This window comes from Vombatus ursinus, unplaced genomic scaffold (assembly GCF_900497805.2).
Source record: "Vombatus ursinus unplaced genomic scaffold, bare-nosed wombat genome assembly UNPS02014830.1, whole genome shotgun sequence".
NCBI classification, from domain to species: domain Eukaryota; kingdom Metazoa; phylum Chordata; class Mammalia; order Diprotodontia; family Vombatidae; genus Vombatus; species Vombatus ursinus.
Genome location: NW_020954608.1, coordinates 47,740,032 through 47,757,911, shown reverse-complemented (window position 1 = coordinate 47,757,911; position 17,880 = coordinate 47,740,032). Strand labels below are relative to the sequence as shown.

The window sequence follows — 17,880 nt, the reverse complement described above, 5'->3', positions numbered from 1 at the left end:
AAAAGAGAACTGTAGAAATATTATTAATGCATATTGATTCGAAAATTTTCATTAAAATCCTTTCAAATAAGCTATAACAATTCATCAAAGAAATAATCATGACCAAGTTGGATTGATAAAAGTTGCAAAGATGGTTCAACTTTAGGAAGATAATCAACCTAGTTGATTGTTTGAAAAAAATCAAAGCACATAATTATTTGAATAGAGGGGGAAAAATCCCTTCACAAAATACAAAACCCATTTAGCTAAACACCCTAAAAAGGATAGGCATAAAGAGATCTTTTTTAATTTGGAATATTGTAAAGTATCTATGGAATCATGTAAAGTATCTATCTAAAAGCAAAAATGGTTTTTACATGCCATGAATATACACTAGAAACTTTCCCAAGAAATACAGGAGTAAAACAAGGAGGTCAATTTTCATGGTTATTTTTTCATGTACTTTTATAAATCTTAAAAATAGAAATATGACTACTGAAAGATAGGTAAAGTGGAGATAAAAATGTCTCTGCTGATAATGTGTTGGTTTACTCAGGAAATTTTAGGTAATTATGGAAGATATTAATTGAAACAGCCAATAGCTTTAGCAATATTGGAGATTACATAATAATCTTTCAGAAATTTCAACAGAATTTCTATGTAATAACAATAAAATCTAAGAGACAATAATTCCCCTCCTCCCTCCCCAAGACGACTCACAATTTGATATAAGCTATATATATACAATCCTATTAAACATATTTTCACATTAGTGTAAGGAATAATTAGAACCAATAGGAGGAACCATCAGAAAGAGGAAACAAATCAAAACTGAAGGAAAATAATAGCAAATAGTGTGCTTCAATCTGCATCCAAAGTCCTTCGTTCTTTCTTTGCATGTGTTAGCATTTTCCATGATGAGACCTTTGGGAATGTCTTAGATTCTTGCATTGCTGAGAAGGGCTAAGTCTATCAACATTAGTCATTGCACAATTTGGCTATTATTATGTACAACGTTCTCCTGGTTCTGCTCACTTCACTCAGCATCAGTCCATACAAGTCTTTCCAGGTTTTTGTGAAGTCTGCCTGCTCATCATTTCTTATAGCACAATAATATTCCATTACATTCATATACCACAACTTGTTCAGCCATTACCCAATTGATGGGTATCCTCTTAATTTCCAATTTTTGCCACCATAAAAAGAGCTGCTACAAATATTTTTGTACATGTGGGTCCTTTTCCCATTTGTGTGATCTCATTAGGAGGATAGCCCTAGAAATTCTATTGCTAGGTCAAAGGGTATGCACATTTTTATAGCCCTTTGGGCATAGTTCCAAATTGCTCTCCAAAATGGTTGGATCATTTCACAACTCCATCAACAATGCATTTGTGTCCCCAAATTCCCACATCTTCTCCAACATTTATCATTTTCCTGTTTTGTCATATTGGTCAATCTGATAGGTTTGATGTGGTGCCTCAGAGTTGTTTTGATTTGCATTTCTCTAATCAATAGTGATGTAGAGCATTTATTCATATAACTATTGATGGCTTTAATTTCTTCATCTGAAAACTGCCTGGTCATATCCTTTGACTATCTATCAATTGGGGAATGATTTGTATTCTTATAAATTTGACTTAATTCTCTATATATTTTAGAAATGAGGCCCTTATCAGAGACAAAGGTTGTAAAAATTCTTTCCCAATTTTCTACTTTCCTTCTAATCTTGGTTGCATTGGTTTTGTTTGTGCAAAAATTTTCAATTTAATGTAAATCAAAACTATACATTTTGCATTTTTTCAATGTTCTCTATCTCCTGTTTGGTCATGAATCCTTCTGTTCTCCATAAATCTGATAGGTGAACTATTCCTTGGTCTCCCAGTTTGCTTATAATATCAGCCTTTGTATCTAAATCATGAACTCATTTTCATTTTATTTTGGTATATGATGTGATATTGTGGCCTATGCCTAGTTTTTGCCATACTCTTTTCCAGTTTTCCCAGCAGTTTTTCTTAAAGGGTGAGTACTTATCCCAGAAACTGAGGTCTTTGGGTTTATCAAATAATAGATTACTATAGTCATTGACTACTGTTTTCTTGCATACTTAACCTATTCCACTGATCCACCACTCTATTTCTCAGCCAGTACCAAGCAGTTTTGATGATTGTTGCTTTATAATACATTTAAGATCTGGAATGGCTAGGCCACCTTCCCCTACATTTCTTTTCATTAGTTCCTTTGATATTCTGGACATTTTGTTATTCCAAATGAATCTTGTTATTATTTTTTCTAACTTTATAAAATAATTTTTTGGTGGTTTGATTGGTATAGCACTGAATAAGTAAATTAGCTTATGTAGAAATGTCATTGTTATTATATTAACTCGGCCTACCCATGAGCAACTGATGTTTTTCCAATTATTTAGATCTGACTTTGTGTGAAAATGTTTTGTAATTGTGTTCATATAGTTCTTGTGTTTGTTTTAGAAGGTAGACTCCTAAATATTTTATAATATCTACAGTAGTTTTAAATGAAATTTCTCTTTCTATCTCTTGCTGTTGGGCTTTGTTGGTAATATATAGAAATGTCTATGATTTATGTGGGTTCATTTTATAGCCTGCAACTTTGCTAAAGTTGTTTATTATTGCAAGTAATTTTTTACTTGATTCTCTAGGATTCTCTAAGTATATCATCATATCATCTGCAGAGTGATAGCTTTGTTTCTTCTTTGCTTATTCTAATACCTTCAATTTCTTTTTCTTCTCTTATTTGGAAAGCTAATTGCTATCCAGTAAGATATTGAACAATGATGACAATGGACATCCTCTGATCTTATTGGAAATGCTTCTAGCTTGTCCCCATTACATATGATGCTTGCTGAAGGTTTTAGGTAGATGCTACTCATTATTTTAAGGAAGACTCCATTTATTCCTATGCTGTCTAGTGTTTTAAATAGGAATGGGCATTGTATTTTGTCAAAAGCGTTTTTTGCATCTATTGAGATGATCATGTGATTTCTGTTAGTTTTGTTGTTGATATGATCATATAATTGATATAGTTTTGCAATAATAGTTTTTCTAATATTGAACCAGTCCTGCATTCCTGGTATAAATCCTACCTGGTCATAGTGTATTATTCTTGTGAAAACTTTCTGTAATCTATTTGCTAATATTTATTTAAAATTTTTGCATATAAGTTCATTAGGGAAATTGGTCTATAATTTTCTTTCTCTGTTTTGATTCTTCCCAGTTTAGGTATCAGCACCATATTTGTATCATAGAAAGAATTTGGTAAGACTCCTTCTTTGGCTATTTTCCCAAATGGTCTATATAGTACTGGAATTAATTGTTCTTTAAATGTTTCATAGAATTCACTTATAAATCCATCTGGCCCTGGAGATTTTTTCCTAAGGAGTTCATCAATGGCTTCTTCAATTTCTTTTCTTGAGATGGGGTTATATAAATATTTTACTTCCTCTTCTGTTAATCTGGGCAATTTATATTCTTGTGAATATGTATCCATTTCACTAAGATTGTCAAATGTATTGGCATACAGTCGGCCAAATAATTTCTAATTATTGTTTTAATTTCTTTTTCCTTGGTGGTAGAGTCACCCTTGTCATTTCTGATACAGGTAATTTGGTTTTCTTCTTTCTTTTTTTTAAATTAAATTAACCAAAACTTTATCTATTTTATTGTTTTTGTTTTCATAAAACCAGCTCTTAGTTTTATTTATTAGTTCAATATTTTTCTTAATTTCAATTTTATTAATTTCTCCTTTGGTTTTCAGTATTTCCAATTAAATGTTTAATTAAGGATTTTTAATTTGTTCTTTTTCTAGTTTTTTTTGGTTGTATGCCAATTCATTGATCTCCTCTTTTTCTATTTTATTCATGTAAGCATTTAGAGATATTAAACTTCCCCTAAGAAGTGCTTTCGCTGCATCCCATAAGTTTTGGTATGTTGTCTCATTGCTGTCATTCTCTTGAATGAAGTTATTGATTGTTTCTATGATTTGTTGTTTGACCCAATCATTTTTTAGGATTAGATTATTTAGTTTCCAATTATTATTTAGTCTATCTTTCCATGGCCCTTTATTACATATAATTTTTATTGTATCATGATCTGAAAAGGATACATTTAATATTTATACCTTTCTGTATTGGATTGTGAGTTTTTTATGCCTTAGTACATGGTCAATTTTTGTGTATGTGCCATGTACCACCAAGAAACCAGTATATTCCTTTCTATCCATATTCAATTTTCTCCAGAGGTCTACTATACCTAACTTTTCTAAAATTCTTTTCACCTCCCTAACTTCTTTGTTGTTTATTTTGTGGTTAGATTTATCTAGTTCAGATAGGGGAAGGTTGAGGTCCCTCACTAGTATGGTTTTGATGTCTATTTCTTCCTGTAACTCTCTGAAATTTTCCTCTAAGAATCTGGATGCTATACCATTTGGTGCATCTATGTTTAGTAATGATATTACTTCATTGCCTATGGTGCCTTTCAGCAGGATGTAGTTTCCTTATCTCTTTTGATAAGATCTATTTTTGCTTTTGCTTTGTCTGAGATCAGGATTGCTACCCCTACTTTTTTTTTTTTACTTCAGCTGAAGCATAATATATTCTGCTCCAGCCTTTTACTTTTACCCTGTGTATGTCCCTCTGTTTCAAATGTGTTTCATGTAAACAACATGTTATTGGATTATGGTTTTTAATCCATTCTGCTATCTGCTTCCCGTTTTATGGGAGAGTTCATCCCATTCACATTCACTGTTATTATTACTGTCTGTGTCTTTCTCTCCATCCTATTTCCCCCTGTTTTTGCTTTTCTTTCTCCTTTCTCCCTTTCCCTCCTCACCAGTATTTCACTTTTGACCACCACATCCTTCAGTCCCACCTCCCTTCTATTATCCCCTTCCCTTTTCTTCTCCTTTACCTCTTACTACTTCTTTCTTCCCTTCTATCACCCCTCCCTTTTCTTTCCCCTTTTCCCTCCTACTGCCTATATGGCAAATTGGATTTTTATACCTAACTGATTGTGTTATTTCCTTCTTGAGCCAAATCTAATGAGAGTAAGGTTCAAACAATGCTCATCTCCCTTCCTACTTGCCCTCTACTGTAATGGATTTTTGTGCCTTTTACTATAACATAATTAACCTTTTCTGTCTCCTCCTTTGTTTTTCTCCCAGTATTTTCCCTTAGTTAGATAAGAGTATTTCACTTACTTAGATCCATTTAACCCACTTGACTAGATTTTTTTTATCATTACATCAAAATCCCCTCTATGTATACCCCTTTAAAATGGTGTAATAACAATACAGTTCTCAATATTTAAAAGTGTCATCTTCCTTTGTAGAGATGTAAACAGTTTGCCCTTATTAATAATGTTTTTTTTTCTGTCCCATTTACCTTTTTATGTCTCACTTGAGTTTTATATTTGAAGATCAAATTTTCTGTCGAGCTCTGGTCTTTTTATCAGGAAGGTTTAGAAGTCCCCTATTTCATTGAATATCCATCTCCTCCCCTAAAAGATCATGCTCATTTTTTCTGGGTAGTTGATCCTTGGTTGTAATCCAAGCTCCTTTGCTTTACAGAATATCATATTACACACCCTATGGTCTTTTAATGTAGAAGCTGCAAGGTCCTGTGTAATCTTGGCTGTGGTTCCATGATATTTAAATTGCTTCTTTCTGGCTGTTTGCAGTATTTTCTCTTTGACCTGGTAATTTTGGAATTTGGCTACTATATTCCTTGGTGTTTTCAATTTGGGATCTCTTTCAGGAGGTGATCAGTGATTCTTTCTATGGCTATTTTACCCTCTAATTCTAGGACCTCATGGCAGTTTTCCTTGATGGTTTCTTGAAAGATGCTGTCTAGGCTTTTATTTTTCATCATGGCTTTCAAGTAGACCAATAATTTTTAAATTGTCTCTCCTGTATCTATTTTCCAAGTCAGTTGTTTTACCAATGGAGTATTTTATGTTTTCATCTATTTTTTAATTCTTTTCTTTCTGTTTGACTGATTCTCCCTCTCTCATAGAGTCATTAGCTTCCACTTGCCCAATTCTAATTTTTAACAAATTGTTTTCTTCTGCTAGATTTTGTACCTCCTTCTCCATTTGGCCAATTCTGCTTTTTAAGGAGTTTTTCTTTTTTTCAGTGTACTTTTTTTTCCAGTTGGTCAATTGTATTTTTTAAGGACTTGTTTTCTATAGTTAATTTTTTTCCTTCCTTTTCCAAGTTATTGACTGTCTCTTGCATACCTCTCATTTCTTTTCCCAATTTTTCTTCTACCTCTTTTATTTGACTTTTAAAGTCCTTCTTGATCTCTTCCAAGAAGGCTCTTTGGACTTCAGACCAGTTCATATTTTCTTTTGAGGTTCTAGATGTGGGTTTGTTGACAATGTTGTCCTCTTCAGAATTTCTGCCTTGATCTTCCCTATTCCCATAGTTAAAATCTATAGTATGTTTCTTTTTGCTCATGGTGTTTGCTTATTTTCTGGCATTTAAAAAGATTGAGCTCTTCTGCTGGGGAGAAGGGGGCACTGACCCAAGCTTCTTGTGTTGGGAGACCAGGGCTTCATCATTGGCTTTATGTGCTGGGTTCTCTGATGCTGGTAATTGAAGGCTGTAGGTTTCTGGCAGCTAACCTGGTGTTGGACTGGGATCAGCAACACTGGAACTCTAGGGGTAGGTATAGGTAGTCTGGCCCCTGGAGGTTGTCTGTTCACCAGGGCCTTTCCTTTCCCTTCTCTCTCTTTCTTTGCCTTCAGATAGATGTTTGGCTGCTGAGGGATGTTTCTGTGTCTGGGGGGCAGGATCCCTTGGAGCTCTTCCCAGAGTTTTGCTGAGGCACTGGGAGACTTGGTTGTGGTAGAATGCCAAGGCATGTGGTAGTTTTTTGAGCTGGTTTCAACTGGTTCCCCTGCCTGTACTGAGGTATTTAGAGGTCCTGGTGTTGTTGTTTGCCTGCTCCACCACCTGGGGTTCAGGATCTCCCCCTGGTATGCTGAAGTGGGGCTTTCAGCTAGCTTGCTAGGATGCCTCCCATTCTGTACTGTTCTAGGGGAAGAGAAGCATTTCTCATTAATCCCTCAAGCTACCTAGGCTACCAGACTGCTGCACCCCATCTTTCTGCTGTTTCAGTTGTTGCAGGGTTTTTCCTGGGGTGAAATTTTCTGGGATTTCAGAGGTTAATAAGGGTCAGTGAGAGCATCTTACTTCTTACTCCACCATCTTGGCTCCTGGAAGCAGAACTCCCTCATTAACTTTATTTTTGAAAATTGAGCTGAGTTCTCCTGGTTAATTGACAATAGGGAGCACACCAAATGTGGAGTTGTGAGAAACAGCACTAGAAACCCCAATCCTTCAGTGTTACCTATAACAATGGGAAGAAATATTTATTTTCCTCTGGAAACTTAACCTGTAATTTTAAGTGCCTAATTGGGCAAGTGGGCTCAGAGGTATTATTCAGTTTTGAGTATCACTTTTTAAGACTGAAATCAATTAGTTGGAGGATATTCAAAGAAGCAAAACTACAAAAGTGAATGACTTCAATTTCATGCCTTAACAGAATCATTTAAAGTTGTTAGGGATATTTGAGTTTGAAAAGAGAAGATTTAGAGGGTATGATAACTGTCTTCAAGTATTTGTCAGATTGCCATGAGAAAGAGGAGCAAATTGCTGGGCCTGGAGTTGTGAAAACGCATCATTTTCTTTTTTTTGATAATTCATTTAGTTTTAGTTTTCAACATTCACTTCTATAAGACTTTCAGTTTTAAATTTTCTCACCCTCCCATTTCTTACCCCCCCGCCCAAGATAGCGTACAGTCTGATATAGGCTCTACATATATATTCATGTTAAGCATATTTTCCCATTAGTCATGATGTAAAGAACAATTAGAACTAATGGGAGGAAGACTCATCTTTCTGAATTCAAATCTGGCCTCAGATAATGACTAGCCATGTGACCCTGGACATGTCACTTAACCTTATTTGCCTCAGTTTTTTCACATGAAAAATGAGATGGAGGAGGACATGGCAAACCCCTCCAGCATTTTTGCCAAGAAAACCCCAAATAGGATCAACAAGAGTAAGACATGACTGAAAAATGACTGAACAACAATAACAACATGAGAAAGAGATAGTAGAGTCATTCAGTTTTTCTCCAACTGAAGAAATAGCAATGGGTGAAAACTGTAAGGAGATAAATTTAGCTTTGATTTTTTGAAAAACAAAACAAAGCAAAACAAAACAGAAACACTTCCTGATAGAGTTATACAAAAGTGGAAAAGTGAGTTCCCTCTCATTGTTAGTCTTAAATAAAAGGGTAGATGGCCACTTGTCACATATTATATGTTGTTGTAAGGTTTCTTTTTCATATACAAACACTATATAATGACTGAGGACCCTTCCAATTCTAAACTTCTGTAATAATGTGAGTAATACTTTCTGGAGGATTCATTCAGGAAATATTTATTGAGCTTCTTTAATCTATACAGGTCAGCTAGGTAGCACAGTAAATAGAGCACCAGGTCTAAAGTCAGGAAGACCTGAGTTCAAATCTGTCCTCAGACCCTCATGAGCACTTAATGCTGTTTGCCTCAGTTTTCTCATGTGTAAAATGAGCTGAAGAAGGAAATGGCAAACCACTCCAGTATCTTTGCAAAGAAAACCCTAGATAGGATCACAAAGAGTCAGACAGGACAGAAATGACCAAATAACAAGAATATACAGTTATCCCTTCCATATCATAGGGTCTCAGGTCCCAGTGCCACCTCAATCTAGAAATCCCATATAAAAGTTTTTGGCTTTCCCTTTGTATCAGAGTAGAAGTCTAAATTATTATGATATTAAAAAGATAAAATATGTTGATATCATATCATATCTATATACAATACTATACACATATTTTATGCATTTCTGTTTCTAAATGATTTCTGTGTCATTTGCTGGCCTTTGCATGTCTTCTGTGGCTTCTACAAAACTTCCCCAAATTTGCCATTTAATTTCTTATGCTGACCCATGATATATCGAAACCATCTTGGGGAAAGTCATATTGTGGAAAGGAAAAAAGACACTGTTTTAGACTTTGTGAAGGAAGGAAAAGATGCCTTAGACAAGTTAATAGATGTTATAGGCAAATTAGAAATATTAAAGTACATTAGAGAAAGATATTGTGTTTATAGTGGTGAAAAACAACAAAAAAATTTTGAAAAAGTTTGTAATGAACAACTTGGGTTTTAAGTATTTGAGCAGTAATAGAAGGGCACTAAGAAATGCTGTAGATCTCTAGACTCAGTTGTCTGAGATACAGAAAGAATTTGGTAGTGATTATAGATAAATTGAGGACTACAAATAGTTCTATAGAGAACAAAATTCTTAATTTGAATTATAGACTATATATGAAGGGAATACAAAAGAAAATTATCAATGATTATCTCCAAGGTTGTTGACTTCTGGGTCATGTGCCACACCTAGGCATTTCAAATTTGATAATCTGGACAACATAGAAAAAAAGTTTATTTTTTTTCACCCCAGAAAATAATTGGGGAATTTTCTTCCAAAGAGCAGCTTTAGAGAAGAGCAAAGTTTCTGCAAGTAAAAAAAAAAATCCTTCTTAAATATACACACACATATATGTGTATATGTGTGTATACATACATAAATAAACACATAGTTGACATTCATATTATAGAAAGAACTTGCAAACAGTAACATTCTCTTAGGAATTAAATTAGTTGCTCTGTGGGTAAGATTAGAATTCAAAGATGACATGTTCCTTACTCTGTGTTGATGGAATTGAACGACATTAACCTTTTCACTTGCACTTACACAGACAAGTTAAGACAAGCTGTGCTATGACTACTGCACATCTATGTTTCCTTTTTTTGCCCAAGGCCTTCTACAATTATCTAGCACTTCAGAGCTAATTTCTCTAGCATATTTACCTCCTTTTTATTTTTCAATATTTTAGCAACACTACAGCCTCATTAGTTTCTTTTTTGTTAAAGAAAAAAGTATAAGGACATATAAAATAATTATTCTGTTATGTACTATTGAGCAAATCTTTGTAGCTATTCCAAATATGTTGGCACTCTTCTGATGTAAATTACTTTTTTTACTCTCTCTCTTGTTTAATGTTAGATGTACTGCTTACTGTTTTTTTTTTTCATTTTGTTTTTCTCATTACAAATTATATATTTAGCCTCTCATTTTAGGATAGGGGATAAGAAAGAAGAAAATATGAAGATTATGTTTATGCTATTATTTTAGATAAGCTTAAACATATCAAATACTGGCCTCCATTACTACACATTTGGAGCTTTAAAGCTAGAATGTTTTTTTTCTTTTTTTAGATAATATAGTAAAATATTTCAGGGATTTTCTCTGGAACACAGACAAGATTCAGTCAGGATGAAAAGATTGGATAATTTTCAATCTGAAATCACAAATTCATCCATATGTCAAAGCATTATGAAATGTGTAAAGTAGAAAATCTCTAGAACTAGCTAATAAAATAAAGCATATACCCTTCCTATTTCAGTGGATACCATTCTCTTCATTAGATAATTGCACATATGAAAAGAGAATTTGAAATGGAAACAAAGTGTGGTACATTACTGATGTAAATGCCCATGATTACCAAAAAAAAAAAAAAGAAAGAAAAAGATTGCCCATGTAATGTAAAATAGGTTAGAAAAGTCAATTGTACAAGTACAGGTTAATGTGACCTAGCTTGAAAAGACAAGTTTAATATGAACCCAAATATGTGGAAGCTGCTATAGAGCCCAAAACTCTCATTGTGTACATTCATAGAAGCATGGAGTCTAGATCATTGGAAATAATATTATCATTATATTCTGAATAAGTCAGGTCATATGTAGAGTATTATGTTCAGTTCTAAGAGTCAGGCATATCTTAAGTCATAGCTTTATAAATGAGAGAACAACCAAATATTGAGGAACCTGGTAATCACGTTGTGCAAGAATCAGTTGAAAGTACTGTTTCATTTAGCCTCAACATAAAGTTCAAGGAGTTTGGGATAGCTGTCCTCAAGATTTGAAATATTATTATACAGAAGAGGGTGTAGACATGTTATATGTTGCTACCAATGGAAAACTAGAAATAATGGGTAGAAATATGTGGAGATATATATATCATTAGTACAACATGGAAAATAATTCCCTGGCTGCTACAACTGTTCAGCTACAAAATAGTCTATGCCGATGAGTTTCAGGTCCATTTTCATTTATTGTATTTGAATACAAGAGAGCTGTCAAATAGGATATAGACAATGGACCTTAGACAATCCTAGGAAAAATTGCAGTGTGAGAAATCCTATATTCACGATATATAGTTATTATCCCAGTGAAGTTCTACCTCAATCATACTAATAACATTGGTCAGATATTGAATTTGGGGGGAGGGAAAATTTTGAGAGAATTTTGGAAGGTCTGAAGGATAATAATTTCCATCTCAGGATATTCTTTTAGATTTATCTTCTAGGTTGCATTATAAAAGGTTCAAATAAAGGAGCATGGTCAAGGAATAATAAAAAGTATTAAGGAAAATTGAGGCCTGTGGAACCAGAAGAGGAGACTCAAGAAGGGAAAAAAAGTAGTTAGAAAGATAAGCAAAGTAAAAAAAGGTAAGTGGAACAACTGAAGCTTAAGTACTGTCAAAGAGAGGACTGTTGAGTTAGTTGATCAAGTTGCTGAAACAATTGGATGGAAGAAGGATGTTCAAAAAGGAAGGAGAAGTTGAGTTGAGATTATGGGGTTGTTGAGACTGAGGAAAGGAAGTGTGTAGGATTGTAGAGTTGTAAAGTGGTGATAAATGATGGCAAAAGAACTTAGGGTTGAGGTGTAAACATTCAAAAGTATTGATGTACTAATTAGCAAGAATAATAGGAAAGAATTAAATTTATTGACACAAAATATTCCTTACATTATTTTATACCTTAATTTTTTTATGTAATAAGTCTTCCCTTTTTTGAATAAAATTAATGGTTAAAACAGAGTTTTAAAATATTTAATTTTTTATAAAAATATATTTTTATTATACTGAATATTAATCCTACTTTAGATGAGTAGTTTCTTTCTTCCATTTTTAGTTCTGATTATAGCCTGTAGGTTTTTAATTGGGTTTAAATAAGTTACCAGGCCATTTAAGAATATTTAGCTCTACTTTTTTCATTCATTTCTTTAACTTCTGTGAAAGGTAGCATGGGGAGCTGAGGTCATGTGAACAAGAAGATGGAGGAATAGATACTTTCTCTGATCCTTATGACCTTTCAAACCTCTCTAAAACAGAAGTTATGTGCCAAATAAAAGGAAACTTTAGTAGCCTCCATGTTCTCAAATATGTAGAATCCAAAAGAAGGTAAAAGTAGTACTAAAACCATGAACTGATGCCTATCCTGAACTCATTCAGCACCCTTTCCCCACTTTCCATACTATGTACTAATTGACCCAAAGAGTGGACAAATGGACTTCCAGCAGAACCCAATCCCACTCTGCTCCCCCTGGGCTTGAAATAAAGCCCAACCCCACACTTCTCCCTTGCCCTGGCTTTCTCTTTCCAGTACCACATAGACCCTCATTCTAGGCTATGGAAGTTTTCTCAACCATTACAGACCACTAGCACTTTTTATCCCTTTAGGAGAACAAACTTGCTAGGGGGCACAAGAAATGGCTAGCACCATGGATGATAGCCCTATTGCTTCAGTTCTTCAATGTTCTAAACTGCCAGTGCCAGGACAGAGAATTGAGTAATAGAAGGACAGAGGGAAAAGACACTGGTACAGGAAACTGTGTATGTGTGTGTAGGGGAGTAGAGGTGGGGAGTTGTACAGCATTCCAGTAAGCCTAAGGGAAAGAACTCAGCATGCAGCTGGAACTAGTTCTGTCCTCATAAAAATCACTTGGGCCTGAGACCTAGGCTAGCAAATTGTCAACTGGCTGCTGTGGAAGAAGACTGACACACTTTGAGATTTGCTCTCTGACCCCACTGATGAAACTCCAATCAGAAGGGATAGAGTCAGAACATGAGTAGGGGAAAATCAAGTTCGGGGAAAGACCGAAATTATGAAAGAACTCAGGAAGAAGACAAATTAATAAGCAGATAAACCAACAGGGAAAACATTAACCATAGGACATATGACTTCCAGATCTAATAAATGAGTTAAGGCATCTATGAATAAATACTTCAAAACAAAGGAAAACTATCTAACATTTGATGAGACAGATGACCCTGTGGAATGTAAGGAAGTACATGGAACCACAATATGCTGTTCCTGAGAGGTTAGAAAGAGAAATGAGAATTATGAGAGCAGAACTTAGTAGACAGCAAAACAAAAATAATGGGAAAATAAGAAAACTGGAATCTATGATGGCAAGTCTCACCAAAGAAACAAGAGAGAAAATATTTTGAGAATGCAAGTTTATAGAAGTAAAGGACAATCTAAAAAAAAAAAAGAAGTGAAAACAGTGACATTAACAAAAGATAGGGTTTCTATGGAAGCAAAACTGATCTAGAAGACTGGATGCCTGGAGACAACCAAAAGATTCTTGTTTTTCCAGATGATGTTCTTCCAGAAGAAAATGGCAAGATCGAAAATATGAACGCCATATTTCAAGAAATAGTATAAGAGAGTAGCCCATAACTTCTGAACATACCAAATGAAATATCAATTCAAAGAATTCATATGTTGCATCCAGAAAACAAAACAAAACAAAATAAAACAACCCCCCCCCAAAAAAAACCCTGCAAACTCCAGGACCACAGGAAATAGCTGAAAAGGCTCTGAAGAAACACAAAGAAGGAATAGGGCACATGTATGATGAAATCTTTAAGAGCAGCTAGGTAGAAAGTTTTACTCATTATGATCCTCCTCAAAACCTAATGGCTATGCAGCAGCCAGATCCTAATGACAGGCCTAGGGCTTGCTGAGGTAATAAGAGCATTGATACAGGAGCTGAGTTTGAAAGTATGAGTTTAGGTGCCTATGGTGGAGGGTATGGAAGCTATGATGACTACAATGGATATAAAGATGGATATGGCTTTGGGTAAGATAGATTTGAAAGAGACCTCAATTATTTTTTTTAAGAAATAGCTGATCAAAGATATGGAGATGGTGGGTCTGCTTTCCAGAGTACAACAGGTCATTGTGTGCACATGATAGTATTACCTTACAGAGCTACTGGAAATGATATTTATAGTTTTTTTTTCTTACCACTCAACCCTGTTCAAGTACACATTGAAATTGGACTTGATGACAGAGTGAATGGAAAAGCAGATGTTGAATTTGATGATCAGGAAGATATTATGGTAGATATGTCAAAAGACAAAGTAAATATGCAGCACAAATATGTAGAACTCTTCTTGAAATCTATAGAAGGAGCAAACAGTGATGCTTACAAACACAAATATGTAGACTTCTTCAGCAGGAGCAAGTGGTGGTCCTCATGGTAGCCTAATTCTGGGAGGCATGGGCTTATTACTTCTTTATTTATTTGATTTTCAATTCAGAACAAGCATTTCCATAACACATTACAATAAAAAATGATTGCACATGAAACTGCAAATCTACCATGTACAACCTGCTATTCCCTCCACATATATAGCAAAGTTATCATATAAATTTATTTTTCCCCTTTTTCTTCCCCCCCAGATATAGCTATCATTAGATATAAATGTGCATGTGCAAATATATATATATATATATATGTATGTATGTATGTAAAATTATTTTATACATCTATTTATTAGTTCCTTCTCTGGATGCAGATAGTGTCTCTCTTCATATGTCTTTTATTTTTAATTCGTGTATTTATAATAGTCAAAATGACTTAATTGCTCAAAGTCAGTCTTAAAACAATATTGTTGTTACTGTATGCAATATTCTTTTGGAGTCATGGTCTTATCAAAACAGTCCATTTATTTCAAATCTGGACTCAGACCAAACACTTGACACTTACTAGCTGTGTGACCCTGGGCAAGTCACTTAACCCCAATTGCTTAAAAAAACCCCAAAAAACAAAAAACAAAACAAAACAAAAAAACAAACCAGTCTATTTATGCTAGTCCAGCTAGCCAACAGCTTAGTGGGGGACAGAGAGGAAGCTATAGTTGTCAAAGGAGCATGAGTGGATGTGATCAAATTTATAGGAAAACTTCAGTGATTTGCAATCAAACATTGCATAGGGAGGCAAGAAGTGATGAGTATCAGCTAGTACAGTAGCAAGAACTGTGCATCTATAGGAGTGAATAGAAAGGGAGGATGGTTTGTCATTTCCAGTATGAGTGGTAGATGGGGAATATAATCCTAATCTCTGATTTAAGATTAAGGTTTTTTTTAACTAAGAAAAATAAATTAAGTTTATTAACAGTTTTGCAACACAAGCTTGATTTATGCTTACTGTAAGTGAAATCAGAATTGTTTTAAAAATTTCAGCTTCAGTATTTTTAAACCTAGAAAAACATTCACTTAGGATATAATAATCAAGTTGGGTAAAGACTATAACTGTTAAACAATTTCAGCTTTTCTTAAGGTAATTATGTTGTAGGAGTGTACTTAAGTGGTAAGCATATTCAAGTTAAAGCAGTTTCAATTATGTTAAATGTTGCTCTTATACCATGCTACATAGGACAGTAAGATGCATATGAGGATATAGACAAAGGAACTGTATTTACAATTCAAAAATGAAATATTTGGAATGTTTGTTCTAGTTTATTTCATTTATCCTGTAAGGCATATATGTTTCATTATTTTAAAGTTAGTGGGGAAAATTTTGAGATGCAGTATAGATAGTTGAGGATTTTGGTCTTGCTGTTTGTATTAAATTCTGAGGCCTTGATTTATGTCTTTCATTGTATTGTGATTTTCTTTTAGGTGTATTGCACTAAGTGAAACTTATTAAATAAATCTTCCTTTCAAAAACCAGTGGTGGTGGGGAAATCATAGAACCAAAAATGCAACAAAGAAGAGTCATAAAAAACAGTTGTATGCCAAAAATCCAGCAATCAAGTGATAGAGTACTAATTAAAGGTGTGAAAGTCAATGCAATGTAGTTTTATCTAGTCAACCTCAGATGTTCTGCATCATCCTAATTTTGGTAGAAGTCCATAATTGTTGCTGTCACAAAATGAAATGACATAACAATTGTTGCTTTGAGTAAGATTATATTAAAATAAATTAAGCAGAACCAATCATAAGGACAAAATTCTCACAGAAAAGGAATACGAACAAATGAAAATTCTAAAAATATACTGGCTACTGAAAAGTAAGAAAATATAAATCTATCTTTCATAACTTCATATGCAAATGGTTTATGAAGGAAATTAGAGGAATTGATTTAGTGAAGAGAAATTGATTTAATAAGGAAAAACAATCTAAATTCTATTGTTTACAAGAATTCTATTGAATTTTAAATTCTGTTGTTTATAAGAAATACATTGAAAAATTGAAAACATTCATTAATATTGAAATGAAATTGGAATATTTAGAATTCATCAGATGAATCCAAAAAATCAGGAATTTAATCATGTTATCCAACGAAGCATAAAATAAAAATCCACAAGATAAGAACAGATAAACAAGGAAATCACACAACCATTAAAGAACTAAAAAATAAGAAACCAATGTTAGTATTCAATTGATACATTTCAAATGGCATAGCAGCTAAATTTGTGAAGAAAAAATGAACTGAATTGTACAAAGTTAAATGTTGTAACTCAAAAATATTAGATGAATTTAATGTTCCCCTCTCAAAGTTGGCTAAATTAAACAGAAAGAAAAACAAAAAGCAAAATACATAATTGAAGAAAATGTTGATAAATTTAATGCTAAAGGATTAATGGCACTTTTTGATTGCAGCAACTAAAATAAATGTATATTTCTGAGAATTACATGGAACTTTAAAAAATGACCATGTATAAAGAAACAGAGAAATTGAAAATCAATGTAAAAAGTCAAAAATGCTAATGTTAGATGTTCAAAAGAAGATGTTAAGAAATCTAGTATTAGAAAAGGAAATGAAACTGTCTGCCAAATAACTACCCAAGTGAAAACAGAATGTTTTTGTCTATATGGATTTTCAGGAGATTTGCGATTATTAAAAATAATCAATACACATATCATTCTAAAAAAAAGAGAAAAGGCTCTACAAAACTTCTTTGCTGAGATAAATACCTAAATCAAAGAATTATAAAGAAAATAAAGAGACACATATCATACTATCATTAGTAAATACTGAGTGAAATACTTTAAATGAAATATTAGCGAAAATAATGAAGTAATTGACAAAAACAAACATTAATTATGATCAAATTTCTTTTATGTTAAGGATGCAAGGATGATTTAAGAAAACTATAAAAAACAAAGATATCCCAAACATATTGTCTCAATAAATGCAGACAAATTTTTGAAAAAAGTTCAATACTCATTTGTGCTAAAAAAAAAACCCTTGAAATAAGAGTAATAAGATAGATAGATAGATAGAGTGAGTGAGTGAGTATTTGTTAAGTGTTTATTGTGTGCCAGGCACACAATGCAGCACATAAATGGGATCTCTAAAAGATAGGGCAAGTACAAGAGAACTCATGCAAAGTTCTTGATAAGAAGGAAGAAAAGAAGTCAGCATGGTGTTGAGGAATAAGTTACGAAAAACTGGAAAGGAATTAGGAGGAAAATAATTCCAGCAAGTGAAACAAAGAATAAATGAGGTGAAACTTGACTGGGACATCTCCTGAAATAATAATTCACATATAAAGGAGGCATCAATCAGGCCTCAGAACATAAATTTCTCCTTAGCAGCAAGGCAGCTAGTAAAGAGGTAGAAAATTTCCAGAGTGAGTCAAGAGGTGAAGAATGGATCTCAAAATATGATCAGATAC

The 17,880-nt window shown here is 33.5% G+C and overlaps 1 pseudogene; it reads left to right on the top strand.

Annotated features, from left to right (window-relative positions):
* The first annotated feature begins 13,773 nt into the window (after positions 1-13,773).
* On the top strand, positions 13,774-15,189 carry LOC114025391 (annotated as a pseudogene).
* The last annotated feature ends 2,691 nt before the right edge of the window (positions 15,190-17,880 follow it).